This window comes from Anomaloglossus baeobatrachus, chromosome 8, assembly GCF_048569485.1.
Source record: "Anomaloglossus baeobatrachus isolate aAnoBae1 chromosome 8, aAnoBae1.hap1, whole genome shotgun sequence".
In the NCBI taxonomy this organism is placed as follows: domain Eukaryota; kingdom Metazoa; phylum Chordata; class Amphibia; order Anura; family Aromobatidae; genus Anomaloglossus; species Anomaloglossus baeobatrachus.
This window is the reverse complement of record NC_134360.1, coordinates 86,464,251-86,479,007: the sequence shown is the minus strand read 5'-3', so window position 1 is coordinate 86,479,007 and position 14,757 is coordinate 86,464,251. Positions and strand designations below refer to the sequence as shown.

The window sequence follows — 14,757 nt, the reverse complement described above, 5'->3', positions numbered from 1 at the left end:
TTTATATATACTTCCCGAAGCTTCCCGAAGCTTCCAGAAGGTTACGTAATATGGAACTATATTCAACTATGTTCCACTAGAACACCCTATATGGACTAAACAGCTGGTATATAATACACGATGGAGGGGGCTATTGGCTCGCTCCTCCACATTGCCTGCTGTTAGAAGACTCCAGTGCTGCAAGATGTGACACGTTGTCCAGCCTAAGAGATGACATTCCCTGCATTGCCATTCAGGACCCAAAGAAAGATGGGTAAAGACTTCCCATTGATCAGTATGGACTAAATGAACTCTTTGCGTAAGCCATCAAAGTATATTATTTTTCCTTCCTGTAACTGAACCCTGGCAACCATTTTTAAATAGATAAAATACATTTATTTTTACATTTTTGAGGTCTTTTCATTCATGCGCCTTTACGTATTTGAAGAAAAATATATTTAAGAGTATATTTTTTAACATTTTGGCGAGCCAGGTCATTCGTGTTTTTTCTACATTTTTTGTGCTTCTTCCTTCACTTTGCATACGGGGGGAGAGACAGAGACATATATCTCCTGCAAAAGATCAGGAATCGACAATTTATAAAAATCACGCAGAACCTAGGAAATACGTATAAGTCAAGTTGCATGAATGTTTTTTTTTAAATGAACTTTAAAGACTTTATAAAGCCACATAAGTTAACTTTTGACGTATTTTTGAGCAAGAAAGATAGAGTCAGTCCATAAGAAGTATTGGACGGGTTGAACAAGGTGAATCAAGTCTTACAGGATCATCCATCAGATCATCTGATCATTTCAGGTAAGAAAATGGATTTTATCTCTTCATATGTTAAGCAAAGTAAACTTCAGTTCACTTATTCAGATATTTCTAATGTGGAAGAGATTTGGTTACGCTTTTATGAGGAGTGTGACCTTGAGAATTCACGTGTAGAATGTGCAAGGTCTTTTAATAGAGAGAAACAGAAAATCAGAAATGTCTGTCATTTAGTCTATGATTTTCACAAGTTGATCGTAGAAAAATGTAAAAATGGTGGAAATAGACAACCTGAATTGTCAGGAGAGTCAGTGACAGAGAAATCCAAAGACTGCTTAGACCCTGGAATGTCAGTCAGTGATATTGTGAATTCTGACTGTAATGTTGGAAGTGATAAATCAGGTTTAGACTGTGATGTTTCAAATCAGAATTTTGATAATGGCGGCAGACATGTGCTACGTAATCAAGGTCATTTTCAGCATACTGGGAAAGAAGCAGGAAATGACGTAGAGAAGCCAAGAGGGGGAGGAGCCAGAGTGGGAGACGTGCAGAAAGGACACGTGGAGAGAGAAAATGGCGACGATCAGTTTCTAAAAATAGAACAGACAAATTTAGGAATTAGACTTAGAAAGAGTCTATTGGACATATGCAAATTAATTCCCGCATATAATCCTAAAATACATGTTTGCAGAAATTCAGAGATATTTGAAAGTTCCGTTGAGAAGTTAAATTTAACCAATAGTGAGACGAATCAGTTATTCCGTATGTGGTTACCTCAGCATTTCTTTAGACAATTGGCATTAAAAAAGTCTTCTGACAATGAGACATTTGATTGTTCAAATGATAACGATATCATAAGGCTGAAATATCTCATCTTCTGTGCAAGGAATGAATCTGATCCAAACTATCAGATGTTGAAGGAATTACAAATTGAACAGAATGAGAGTACGTTCTCATTTATGTCCGTTTTTGAACGTTTGTATAGGGCAGTCATTCCAAATGTCAGATTGGATGGAATGATACGTTTATTCATCAAGAAATTTAATTTCCTTGATAATGCAGCTTGTGCGGTGGCATTAAATAAAAAGTCCCTATTCGAATGTACGACATTTATCAATTTTGTTAGAAGTCGCCAAAGTCAATCAAGACAGAGATTAATTAATTCTGAAAAACCAACACGAAAAAGGGAGAGTTTCCGTGAAAAACCAACAGTGTCTCCCAGATCCAGATATTTCTGTGACAGGGTGTATGCAATTCGGAGGAAGATGCATACGTGTTATAAACCATACAATCCACCCCAATTTTTATCATCTAAAAGTCTTTTTTCACAGGAAAAACCCCTGTCACCAGTGAAGGGATTGGTCACTGGGATTGAAAATCCCAGACAAATGATGAGTAATAGCTTTGAAAGACAGAAACAGGTGTCTTGTGCAGACTCTTTCCCTGGGTTAGGGTTTGATAGTCCGCGACAGCTGGGTGGTTTTCCAGAAAGAGACATTCTCTCTCAAATAAGAGAAAACCTTGAATTACATAAGTTCAGAGATTCCTATAAGTTCAAAGGGAATCTAATAAATCGAATCTTTGAAGAAAAAATTAGGTATGGTCTTCAGTTAAATAAAGTGGATTTCTGGGTAAATTAATTTTATTGTTTGATAAATATGTTTATTCATATACAGTGAATCTATGCACATTATATATATATATATATATATATATATATATATATATATATATATATATATATATATATATATATATATATATATATATATATTAAAGTTAGTGATAGTAAATCAAGGTCATATTTTCATTTAGTAAAATGATAGTTTAATGTTATAAATTAATAATTTGATCTCTGTATATGAATAATAATATTTAAAATAAAACAATAAGAGAAAGTAACAGATTCTAAGTGTTTCATTTTTATCATAAATATGATAATAATTTTATTCTTTTATTTCCCTCAGAATTTATCAGTAAAGCAGATTGATGAAGTATTAACTTTTTTTTTTTCCAAAACGTTTTTTATTGATTTTTCAAATTTGTAAAAACATGACAAGTATCATTGCAAAAGAAGAACATTCGTCTGACAAAATGTGACATAGAGGTGGGTGATACCCCAATTTGGAGTTCCATGTTGCTGTTCGATTTAAGATAGTATACAGTAACATTAAACCAAAACATAGGTAATGAAATATAATATAACATATGCAATACAATTCGTTAAATCTCTGTGTCGTCCCTGAATGATTTCAATTTTGCTAGCGTGTCTTGGTATTCCCAACCGTCTCGTCTCCCCCTCCCGCCAGAGCCCCCTCCTAGGTGATTCTCAGTTTACCCAGGCTGTCCTGGATATCGCTCAGGATATACCACTCCGAGTGAACAAAAGGTGCCATCAGGTTAATTATTTCTCCCTGTGTGAATTGGCTTTCAATAAAATGTCTCCATCTCACAAAAAACTTGGCTGTCAACCCATCTTTATCCCTCTCCGCTTCTAGTTTTTCCCACTTCAGAAGGTTGTGTAGTTCGCCCACAACCTCCTTTATGGATGGGCCCTCCCTTTGAATCCAGTGTTTTAAGATGCAACGCTTAGCTATCATGGCTATGTCATGCGTTATTGCGTATTTCCTCTTTTCCTGCGTGCTCGGTCCTCCTCCTACTCCTCCCTCAAAGGAGTGGAAAATCCACACCATTAAGTCTAGTTTGCTGAAAATTCCCCATGTTGACTGGGCAAATAGTCTGACTTGGTTCCAGAACCTAGCGATTGTCTCACATTCCCATAGCCCATGCAGCATATCCGTTTTTTCTTTTTGACACTTAGGACACCACCTATCCCTACCTGGTATGTTGAAACCTATAATGGCCCTATGTAGAATTCTGAATTGAGTGTCTCTCCATCTCTCATTGGTAATGTGTTTCCGCACTTGTACCCATCCTCTCAGTATATCATCCACCACTTCTTCCCTTCCCAATTGTTTCCCCCACGCTTTTAAAGTCCGACTATCCTCCCGAGAGATAAGCACCCCCCTTAGCGATCGATAAATTTTAGAGACATTTATACTTGTTACATCACATTCCAGTAACTCATCAATCGAACTTCTGTTCAGCTCTCTTCCAACCACACCCAGGTCTCCTATTATTCCATGTTTCAATTGTTCATACTGGATGACATGTGAGCTATTAAGGTTGTACTTATCCAGCACTTCCCGACCTGTCATCCACCTCCTGTCCTCCACATTCATAACATCTATCATTCTCCTGACTCCCCTCTCTTTCCATCTAGTAAATAGCTTGTTTTCTCGTCCCAGGGGAAAATTTGGGAATGCCCAGGGGTTCAAGTACTTGGACACTTTCCATGAGAGCCCCAGTTTTTTCCTTACCGACTTCCATGTTAGCATGGTGTCTCGGAATATAATTGAGTTCCTTATGTGCCCTTCAACCCTGGATAGTGGGGAGTGCAGAATGGACGTCAGATCCCACGGTGACGCATATTTAGTTTCCATCGCATGATCTGAGTGCCTACTCGTTCCTCTCACCCAATCAATTACATGCCTCATGATACATACAAGATTATACCCTTGGACATCTGGAAAGTTTAGACCTCCCTCCTCTGCTGACTTCATCAGCGTACGCAGCTTTATTCTGGGTTTCCTTCCCCTCCACAGAAATTCTGTATACGCGGAGTTGAGCTTATTCACATCCTTTAGTTTTAGCAATAGCGGGATTGTCTGGAAGGGATACAGCAGCCTAGGAAAGCTCATCATTTTTATCAGGTGACATCTTGCCAGTAATGGAAGTGGCAGACCTTTCCATCCCTTTAATTGAACTATAATTTTCCTGATTAGCGGTCCATAATTCAAGTTATAGATTGTTTCCACCGATCTTCCTATATGCACTCCCAGGTATTTAATTGAAGATTGTGCTATAGGAATTCCACATAGACAGCCATCCCTTATTTGTCCCCCCATTGTCCCATGATGCCCCTTTAGGAACATGATCTCGCATTTTTTTTTGTTCAGTTTGAAACCGGAGAATGAGCCAAATTTTTCAATCAAGGCAAGAGTCTGTGGCAAATCCGCACCGGGGTCCCCCATATAAAGTATGATGTCATCAGCAAAAAGCGCTGTCTTTACTTCTGAACCCCTTATCTTGATTCCTTTAAAGCTATTTTGTCCCTGTAGTATTCTTGACAACGGCTCGATTGCCAGGTTGAATAAAAGAGGAGATAATGGGCAGCCCTGTCTTGTTCCCTTCATCAAAGGGAACACGTCTGATAGAAAGCCCGGAGTGTGAACCCTAGCTCCCGAGTTGGCATAAAGGTTTCTAATGTAAAGTCTCATCTTGCCTACAATCCCTATGGCCTCCATTACCCTGTCTAACCACCCCCAATTTACATTATCAAACGCTTTTTCTGCGTCAAGTGTAACTAGGGCAGGTCTAGCCCCTCCCTCAGTGAGACCCAGTCTAACCGCGTCTACCACTAGAATTGTCTTTCGGATATTGGTAACGGCATTTCTCCCCTTAATAAACCCCACCTGGTGATTCGTAATGATCCTAGGTAAGATCTCGGCCAGTCTATTAGCCATGATCTTGGACATAATTTTTAAATCCTGATTTATGAGCGATATAGGTCTATAACTAGAGGGATCATCCAGGTCCTTGGTTCCCTTGGGGAGTAATTTAATATATGCTATGTTGGAATTTTTGGGTATTTCCGCCCCTCCCAGGAAAGCATTAAAGACTGAGGTTAGATCCGGCGAGATCAGATCCTTCAGAGCCTTATAGAATTCACTATTGAAACCGTCAGGTCCCGGTGCCTTGTTGGTGTTAAGCTCCCCAATTGTTCTCGTCACCTCCTCTACTGTGATATCTGCGTTTAAGGCACTCAAATCTTCCTCCGTCAAGCTAGGCATTTGGGCTTGTCTTAGCCACTCTGCCTCATCAGTCATGTCGTTATTCCCTGACCCATATAGTTTTCTATAGTAATCTCCCAACAGTTTATTAATGTCCTTAGGATCCGTAGTCACCTCTCCCCCCTTTGTTTTCAGTTTAGAGATCACTGTCATCTTTCTGCTGCCCCTTGCCAGATTGGCCAACATCCTTCCCGCCTTGTTGCCAAACCTATGTAAGTCAACCTCCTTGTGCGACCAGAATAGTTGTTCCTTTTTTTTGGCCCATTCGTCAAATCCCTCTTTTGCCTCCAACCATCTGCCTTTTGTCATGGGAGATCTATTTGTCACATAATTTGTATATGCTACCCGTACTGCTTCACTATGGAAATTATAATTCTCATTGGTTTTCCGTTTGATCATGGCTGCGTACCCCACCAGACGGCCCCTTAGGACCGCTTTTGCCGTTTCCCAAAATATCACTGGGGACTCTCTATGTTCCTTATTGTCCTCTGCGAATTCTCCCCACCACTCCTGTAGCACCTTGTGGAAATTATCTTGCCTGAGAAGGAACGATGGGAATCTCCATATGATATCTGTACCTCTCCTGAATTTCTCTCTAATGCCCAATCTCACCGGACTATGATCAGAGATCACCATATTCTCTATCACACAATCTTGCGTTCCACTCAGTAAGTCTTGCGAGATCCAGAACTGATCAATACGTGACCAGCTATCATGAGGGTGAGAGAAGTGTGTATACTCTCTGTCATGTGGGTGAGTTAGTCTCCAGATGTCTTTCAGTCCTACGTCTTCTAATGTTACATCCCTATTGTCTAAACTCCTGCCCACATTAGCTGTCCCCTCTTCGCCCCTCCTCCTATCTTCAGCTGAGTCTGGGACAGTGTTAAAATCGCCTCCCACTATAATGTTAGCCTCCCCATCTGCTAATATGGTGGCCTTTATGTCATCATGGAATGTGATTTGTTGTGAATTTGGGCCATAGACATTATAAATACTGAGTTTACCCGCTGGACTAACGATTGTTAAGTGCTGCCACCTTCCATGGTCGTCTGCCTCATGTGCCACTACCTCATGACTGAATTGTTTATTTATTAGAATCATAGTGCCCGCTTTTCTACCTTGTGCCGCTGCCCCGTAAACGGTGCCCACCCAATGTTTCTTCATGCGGAAAAAGTCCTCCCCCCCCAAGTGGGTTTCCTGTAATAAGGCAATGTCTGTCTTTAGTCTTTTCAGATGTCTCAATATCATTGCTCGTTTGTTAGGTGATCTCAGCCCTTTAACATTCCACGTAGTTATCTGTATCATGTTAACCTGTGTATTCTGCTTTTACTACTCCCTCCCCTATGGGCCCCTGCATCAAGGAAGACGAGATGTTCGACACTAGAATCACAGTTGGTACCACAAAATCGACACTCCCTTTCCCCACCTTGCAAATATAACAAATACAACAAAAAGCATGTAACTGTAAAACATATTTTCCCTTCCGAGAAATCCACGGCGTTTCCCGCCACGTTGGTGAGCTCCCCTATTCCTAGCCAAAATATGTAGCTCCCTAATCACCCCCCAAAAAATATATGTTCTATCCCCGGACTAACTTGAATAAGCCTTTGAAAATTATGCAAAAATTAGCACAGTATGTCAAAACCTCAGCAAGATTCTCCAGTCCTACTTATCTCTGACTCCAGGTAGCCATCAGTCCGCCCAGAACAGGCCCACTTCATTTGAATTTGGATGATGTTCCTGGACAAAGGAGAAAAAGAAAAAAAGAAAAAAAAAGACCAAGGGGAGAGAAGATGGAGAAAGAAAGGAGAAGAACAAAAAAAAAAAAAAAAAAAAGAGGGGGGGAAGAGGACCCAGACTTTGGGATGTTTTCCTCTCTTTTCTCCCTTCCCCCTCCTCCTCTCACCTCCCCAACCCTCTCTCCGTAATGCATCCTCCTCAACGCCTCTCCCTGTTTGGGAAGAGAGAAAAAAAAAAAAAAAAAAAAACAGGCAAAAAAAGGAAAAACAATGAGCGAGTTCCAGTTCAGGTATCATGGTTTCTCTCCAAGGGTTGGTTCCTGTGTTCCAGGCGAGAATTATGCTGTCGACCCGGGCTTGGCCTCCTTTCCTCCCTGGTCTCGACTTGCTTTTGTCCCCCAAGACGTCCCACATCTCTTCCTGAGCTTGTGGGGGATCCTCTTCTATTATTCCCTTCTCCACTAGCTCCTTTTTCTTGCCTTTCTGACCTAGTCTTGTTGAGCTCTGCCATGAGAATGTTTTCTGCTTCTTTGTAGTCCTTGTAGTATACAAACGAGCCATTGGGGTTTCTAACTTTCAGTGTAGCAGGGTATAATAGCTGGCACTTTACTTTTTTGTTGTACAGAAATGAGCAAATTTTGGTAAATTCTTTTCTCCTTCTGGATACTTCCGCTGAATAATCCCCAAAAATTAGCAGTCTGTTGCCTTGATATTGTAGTGGACGCTTTCGTTCTCTAAAGGCCCTCAATATTTCCTCCTTATGCTTATAATCAAGGTACTTGACAATCACCTGCCTGGCTCTTATCGGGGTATTCTTGTTTGAGTTTTGGCCCTCTCCCTTATTCGCCTCCTGGTGTCTCAGTGGACCCACTCTGTGGGCTCTTTCAACTCTGAATTTCGCCTTTATGCCCAGGGCCTGCGGTAGCTCCAACTCGCATATATTATCCAACCGTCCAATCGACACAGACTCTGGCAACCCGACTATACGTAAGTTGTTTCGTCTCGATCTGTTTTCCAAATCGTCCGCTTTATCCTTCAAGTATTCATTAGATTTTGCTAGAGCTGCTATTTGTGCTTGCATAGCCAGTATTGTCTCCTCGGAGTCAGATATTCTCTGCTCTGATTCTGCCAGTCTAGAGGCATGGGCATTTATCTGTTTTTGCATATTAGCTAATGATGTTTGTATGGCTGCCTCAATAGCCACTTTAACCTCTTTTGACAAGTGTGATGTCACTTCTTCAGCCAGTTTTTTATAGTCCACATTAAGCTTTTGTGTGTACTTGTCTTGGCCTGCAGGTGGTGCTGTTTTCTTAGTTCTCTTTGTCTGGACTGGGCCACCACCTCCATCCCCCAATAGCTTGCAGGCTTGTGATGTTGGTGTAGTAGGCTGCTTTTTGTTTCCTTTGGAAGGGGTACTATGAATTCTTGCATTTGACTTCCTGTGAGTCTGAGTGGGATTAATCTCCCTGTGCTGTTTGTCAGTTTCATCCTCCAACACTGCTGTGTCTCTGAGCTGCCCTGCTTTGTCTGCATCTTCTCTCCCCTCTGCCTCCATATCTCCTTCATCCTCCCATTGCGATCCACCATCATCAGTCCCCTGCATCCACCTCTCTCCTGCTGTGTCCTCCTGTGACTCCTCGCTCATATCTTCCTTATCTCCTGTCTCCTCGCTCATATCTCCCTTATCTCTCCCCTTCCAGCTCTGTGTTTGCTTTTCTGTGTCTCTCACCATGCGTTCAGGCTCCTCCCCCATCAGGCTCGGTGCCATTATCTTATCTTCTCCTCTGTCCATATCAAAGCTTCTCCAGGCTGATTCACCGCTCCCAGAGCTTCTCAGGAGGTACCGTTCCATAGCTGTCTGCTTTAGGTAACCTCCTGTGCTGCTCTCTGTTTGGTGGCTCGTCCGGGGGGTCTGTTTTTAGTCGGTTTCTGTGAGGGGTGGCAGGAGCTTCTCCCCTAAGCTGCCACCTCAGCCAGGACAGGAACAGGAAGTCAGTATTAACTTTTTATTTATACATTTGTTCTTGTCCTCAATCAGGTAACATATAAAGCACGATTAAATTAATAATTATTATTTTCTCAGGTACCAATTGCCAGAGTATTATTGCTTTAACGTTTTTTTTTATGAATATATATATCTTCTTTAGAGTTATTAGAAATGTAATCTGAGCTTTGGAGTGTAGTAAAACTGCTTGCTGTTTTGGAATGGTGTTCCTTGCACGTACTAGAGCATGTGACTTGGTACTAAAGCTAATAATAAATGTTTGTTCCATGGTCAAAGGTACAGTGTGTAATACATTGGAATTTGTATTTTTCAAGAAGTACTTCAAATTAGTAACATAATTTTTGAAATGCGCATAGAATACTTGGAAAAAAAAAAAGAAAAAAAAAGGGATATGTGTTTGTCAGTTTCTATGTAGAAGTGTATGTTAAAGACCATGGCAGTCTTGAGTGCATAGATGTGTCTATGAATGATTGATTGTTTGAGCAGCTGCAAATGCTAAAGTCAGAGTACTTGGATCCAGAAAAAAAAAAAAAAGGGGAATTTTTGTTTTAACTCCGAGGTTATAATATATGTATGTATACTATTAGATAATAAGTTATAGTACATAAGTATAAATGAAGGAATTTATACCGAATATATATATATATTATTCTTAGACATATTTCTTTAGTATAGAGATATTAGGATTTTTTATTAAGGGTTTATTCTGAAGAGTTACATTCTAGAATAAGGTTATAACGTTTTGATTTTTTTATATCTTTTGTGTTAGTCACTTCTTTTATTGGTACATAGATTGGAAATCATTTTTCTTTTAAAAAATGGAAGTGATATTTATAAATGGTCTTGAAGATTTACAACACAAATTTGAATTTAATTTAATCTAAACATATTAATTTTTATAATATCATATTTCATGATATTGAAAGGGAGAGGTTTGGTCTCAATCACACACATTTATATTTTGATAATATATGTGTTTACAGGATACTTTAATAATTAATATTTCAAGTACAAAGGAAGAATTGGGAATAAAAAAATATATTTGAAGTATATCATAATGCATTTATATACTAAGAGAAGTGTATTATTTGCAAGGTTACATGACTTAATTATTTTTATTGGTTACTGATAGGTTTGGTAATCTTATAAGATACTGGTAATATTAAGGTTATCTGGTAACATTAAGGTTATGTATTATTAAAGACATAGGTGTTATTTACATAGAAGGCTTTATTTTTTATTTCAATTTTTTATTTTTATTCCGATTTTCATTTTTCCTTTTATTCCTATTTTTTTATATTAATTATTTTAATATTCACATTTTTAATCAAAATCTAAATTCTACAATTTTTATTTTTTCTTCAGATTTTAAATATCTCAATTGAGAAAACACTTCAATATTTAGTTCAGTAATATCTAATATAAGAATATTACTTTATTAAATATGAATCATATTAAAAGGGAAAAGTTCCACTTTTTTGGAAGAAAAGATACTTACTTCATCATATATACAATTGTTTACTTTCTGGTAATACATTATTTTTATATTAGTATGTTAACACAATAAGGATGAAGTATTACTTATAGTTACACATTTCCTTATAGTAGGTTATTTAATAAATAATAGACAAATCAAATAAATTAAATTAGAATAATAAAGATGGAAGATTAAGGTACATCTAGGTTTACCTTCCTATATTTACAAATAATATATATTATATTTTTAATCAATAATAATTTATAATGGGTATTATTGTGTTTTGATGATATCATCCAGTCTTTTTCAAAAGGTTATTTGCTTTGGTTTATAATTTTACAAATGATCTAACTAAAAAGCCACATTGTTGCCTTTCATATTTATAATAGGATACATGTTATAGGTACACATTATATTGTTTCATATCTTATATTATATTTTGGTTACATTCAACACATTGCCACCTATGGGTTTGGAAGGGTAATACACCAATGAAAAAAAAAAAAAAAGGTCATTACAAGAGAATACTATTGTCTATACCATTATGCAGTATTTTATCATTCTGAGTATCAATTATATCAATACTTCTACGATAATAATAATGACATGGTATTATAGTATTAGAGTTATGGTACGCTGTGACATTTATTAGTGATAGTTATTGCCATATTTGGTATTTAGATTAGGGAATGAATCAGTCTTCAATCAAGATCATAGAAGATAAAAAGACTTTATAATTATCCTAAAGTTAAAAGGGATTCTGCAAAAAGGTCCAAAAGGTAACGTCTCAAATAAGACTGTGAAACATACAAAATACACTTACCACGTTTGCACTTCAGAAACACAATAGTCCTATGATTCCAGGATGGACAATGACACATGGTCTGTGCATTAAGACCTCCCTAAAGTTACTAAGAAGAGCAATGACGTGTTAAAGTTAACCCTTTCGTGCTGACCAAGAACGTCTTAACATCTGTTCCAGGATCTGACACCAGGCAGCATGAAGGAAATTACACTGCACAGACATCAAAGACTTTTGCTATTCTTCTACACTCATGAACTGTGGTTTATCAACATTGGCTATGGACTTTGTAATAAAGAATAAAGTTTATGGACTTTGATCTAACAATGATAAACGCAATATGGGACTGTATAAATTGGTAATCATCCATTTTTATCAAAGGATTTATTTCTAAGAGACTGGGTTTATGCCGGATTACATCGGAGATAAGAAGACATCAACTCAGAGGACATCATATGGTGACCGGATTTGTTTTTTTTGCATTTCTTTTTAGGTCTAGCGAAGTATAGATATATATATATATATTTTTATATGATTGATCAGTCATGGCCTATCATAACATGAATCCACATTATTATATTATTGAACTTACAACATGAATAATGCAAATTAATTATTATTCATCATTATTATTGATATTAATCCGTTATTGCCAAATAAGGAAAGAAGATTTGTTATTTTATTGATGTATTAATTAATTTTCGGGGTTATTCTACCCGCTTCAAGGGGGAATTGTAAAAACATTAAAATTAATACATCTAGTTATCAAATATTTTATAGAAGGACATATAAGTTCACAGCTCTGTTTATGTTGGAGGGCATAGTTTATTAATTAAGTTTTTATAAGGGATAAGTATTAAAATATCTATATTGAGTATACTTCAGTACTGGCATGGAAGGATATTTATATATACTTCCCGAAGCTTCCCGAAGCTTCCAGAAGGTTACGTAATATGGAACTATATTCAACTATGTTCCACTAGAACACCCTATATGGACTAAACAGCTGGTATATAATACACGATGGAGGGGGCTATTGGCTCGCTCCTCCACATTGCCTGCTGTTAGAAGACTCCAGTGCTGCAAGATGTGACACGTTGTCCAGCCTAAGAGATGACATTCCCTGCATTGCCATTCAGGACCCAAAGAAAGATGGGTAAAGACTTCCCATTGATCAGTATGGACTAAATGAACTCTTTGCGTAAGCCATCAAAGTATATTATTTTTCCTTCCTGTAACTGAACCCTGGCAACCATTTTTAAATAGATAAAATACATTTATTTTTACATTTTTGAGGTCTTTTCATTCATGCGCCTTTACGTATTTGAAGAAAAATATATTTAAGAGTATATTTTTTAACAATGAGTTCTGCATAGCCCCGCCCCCAGCACCGATTGCTGCTTTCTGCCCATGTACAGTGTACATAGAAAACTGCCAATCAGTGATGTGGGCGGGGTTATACAGAGAACTGGTAGGTATGCAGCAGATAAAATGACAAAATTGCACCAATCAGCCCAGTAACTGACAACGCTGGAATCGGGGTCTCTGTCTCTACATTTTGCTGCTCTCAAGATGAGGTAGCAAAAACCTGGTGACAGATTCCCTTTAAAATAAAAGCCTTTAAAAAGTGAAAGCTGAGATTCAATTGCTTGCTATAGGAAATAACAAACCCCCACCCAGCCCAAGTAGTTTCCCTCCAAACACCACATGCCCACTACACTCATAAAATGCTAATTTTGTAAGAGAATTTGAGAGATTAGGTAACAGAAACAAGTAAATAAGGACACCGGTTTGTACACAAAACAATACAATACATGTATTCCTCACGTAGAGAAATGGCCGTTTTCCTTTTTGCTTCAATGGGGGTGTCATATATATAACATACATCACCTATTAGCAGGATAGCTTACATAGGTATGATTGCTGGGGATCCAACTACTGAGGACATCCACAGATCCAGAGCGTGAGGGTCTTAGTGAGCACGTGCGCCCACTATCTCGTGAACAGTATAGACTGTTAATGGAGCACCTCATTCACACAGGAGACTTTGTGAATCCAGTTCTTGTTATTGTATGGTCATATTAGTTTCTTATGGGACAAGCTTCTAAGCTGCTTAATAGAAAGCTGAATGTTGCATAGTCATATCTGCTTATACAGCAGTGTCCTCCAGGCGTCATGAGACACTTTTAAATGCAAAAGCTGGTGCTGAACTAAAGTCTATGGTTAGAAGAGGGGGGAGGAGAATCACAGCAAAAGACAAGCATGTAAGGCTAGGTTCACATTTCCGTTGTTTTGCATGTCACATGTGTTGCTTGACACATGTGACTGATGCGCTGTACAACGGATGACAAAGAACAGAATTCTTTGTCGGACTCCGTTGTGTGCGGGGGCGGAGCGCGAGGGGGTGGAGTTCGGGGTGGGTGGAGCCGAGCAAGGCCGTGGCACTGAGGACGTCAGTGCCGCGGGGACTGCAGGACAGGTGAGTGTGTGTGTGTGTGTGTGTGTGTGTGTGTGTGTGTGTGTGTGTGTGCGGGAGGGGGCGGAGCCGAGCGGTGAAGTGTCTGGCTCCGTGCACAGCCAGGGTAAATATCGGGTATAAGCAAAGCACTTTTTGCTTGGTTACCCGATATTTATCTTGGTTACCAGCATACACCGCTCAGCGCTGGCTCCCTGCACATGTAACCAGTTTAACCAGTTTAAATATCGGGTAACTAACCAAAGCGCATTGCTTAGTAACTCGATGTGTATCCTGGTTACGGGTGCAGGGAGCCAGAGAGCGCATGCACAGCGAAATCCTATGGATCGCGCTGCTCAAAAAACGTTAATGCTGCGTTGCTCCCGCCCGGCGGTCAGTCAAAAAACGACTGACTGCGACGCAGCAGATACAACGCAGCATCATCAGTCACAATCTGTCACTAATAGAAGTCTATGGGGAAAAACTGGATTCCTGCAAAATATTTTGCAGGATACCGTAATTCCTAAAGGTGACAGATTGTGACTGATGCAAAACAACGGAAGTGTGAACCTAGTCTAAGTCTGTGTGTACTGTGTATGGGAGACATCAGAACAGC

The 14,757-nt window shown here is 38.9% G+C and overlaps 1 protein-coding gene across 1 annotated transcript in view; it reads right to left on the bottom strand.

Moving 5' to 3' along the window:
- Nucleotides 1-14,757, bottom strand: part of POLR3H (RNA polymerase III subunit H) — a 70,526-nt gene that overhangs the window by 20,632 nt on the left and 35,137 nt on the right. The window lies entirely within an intron of this gene.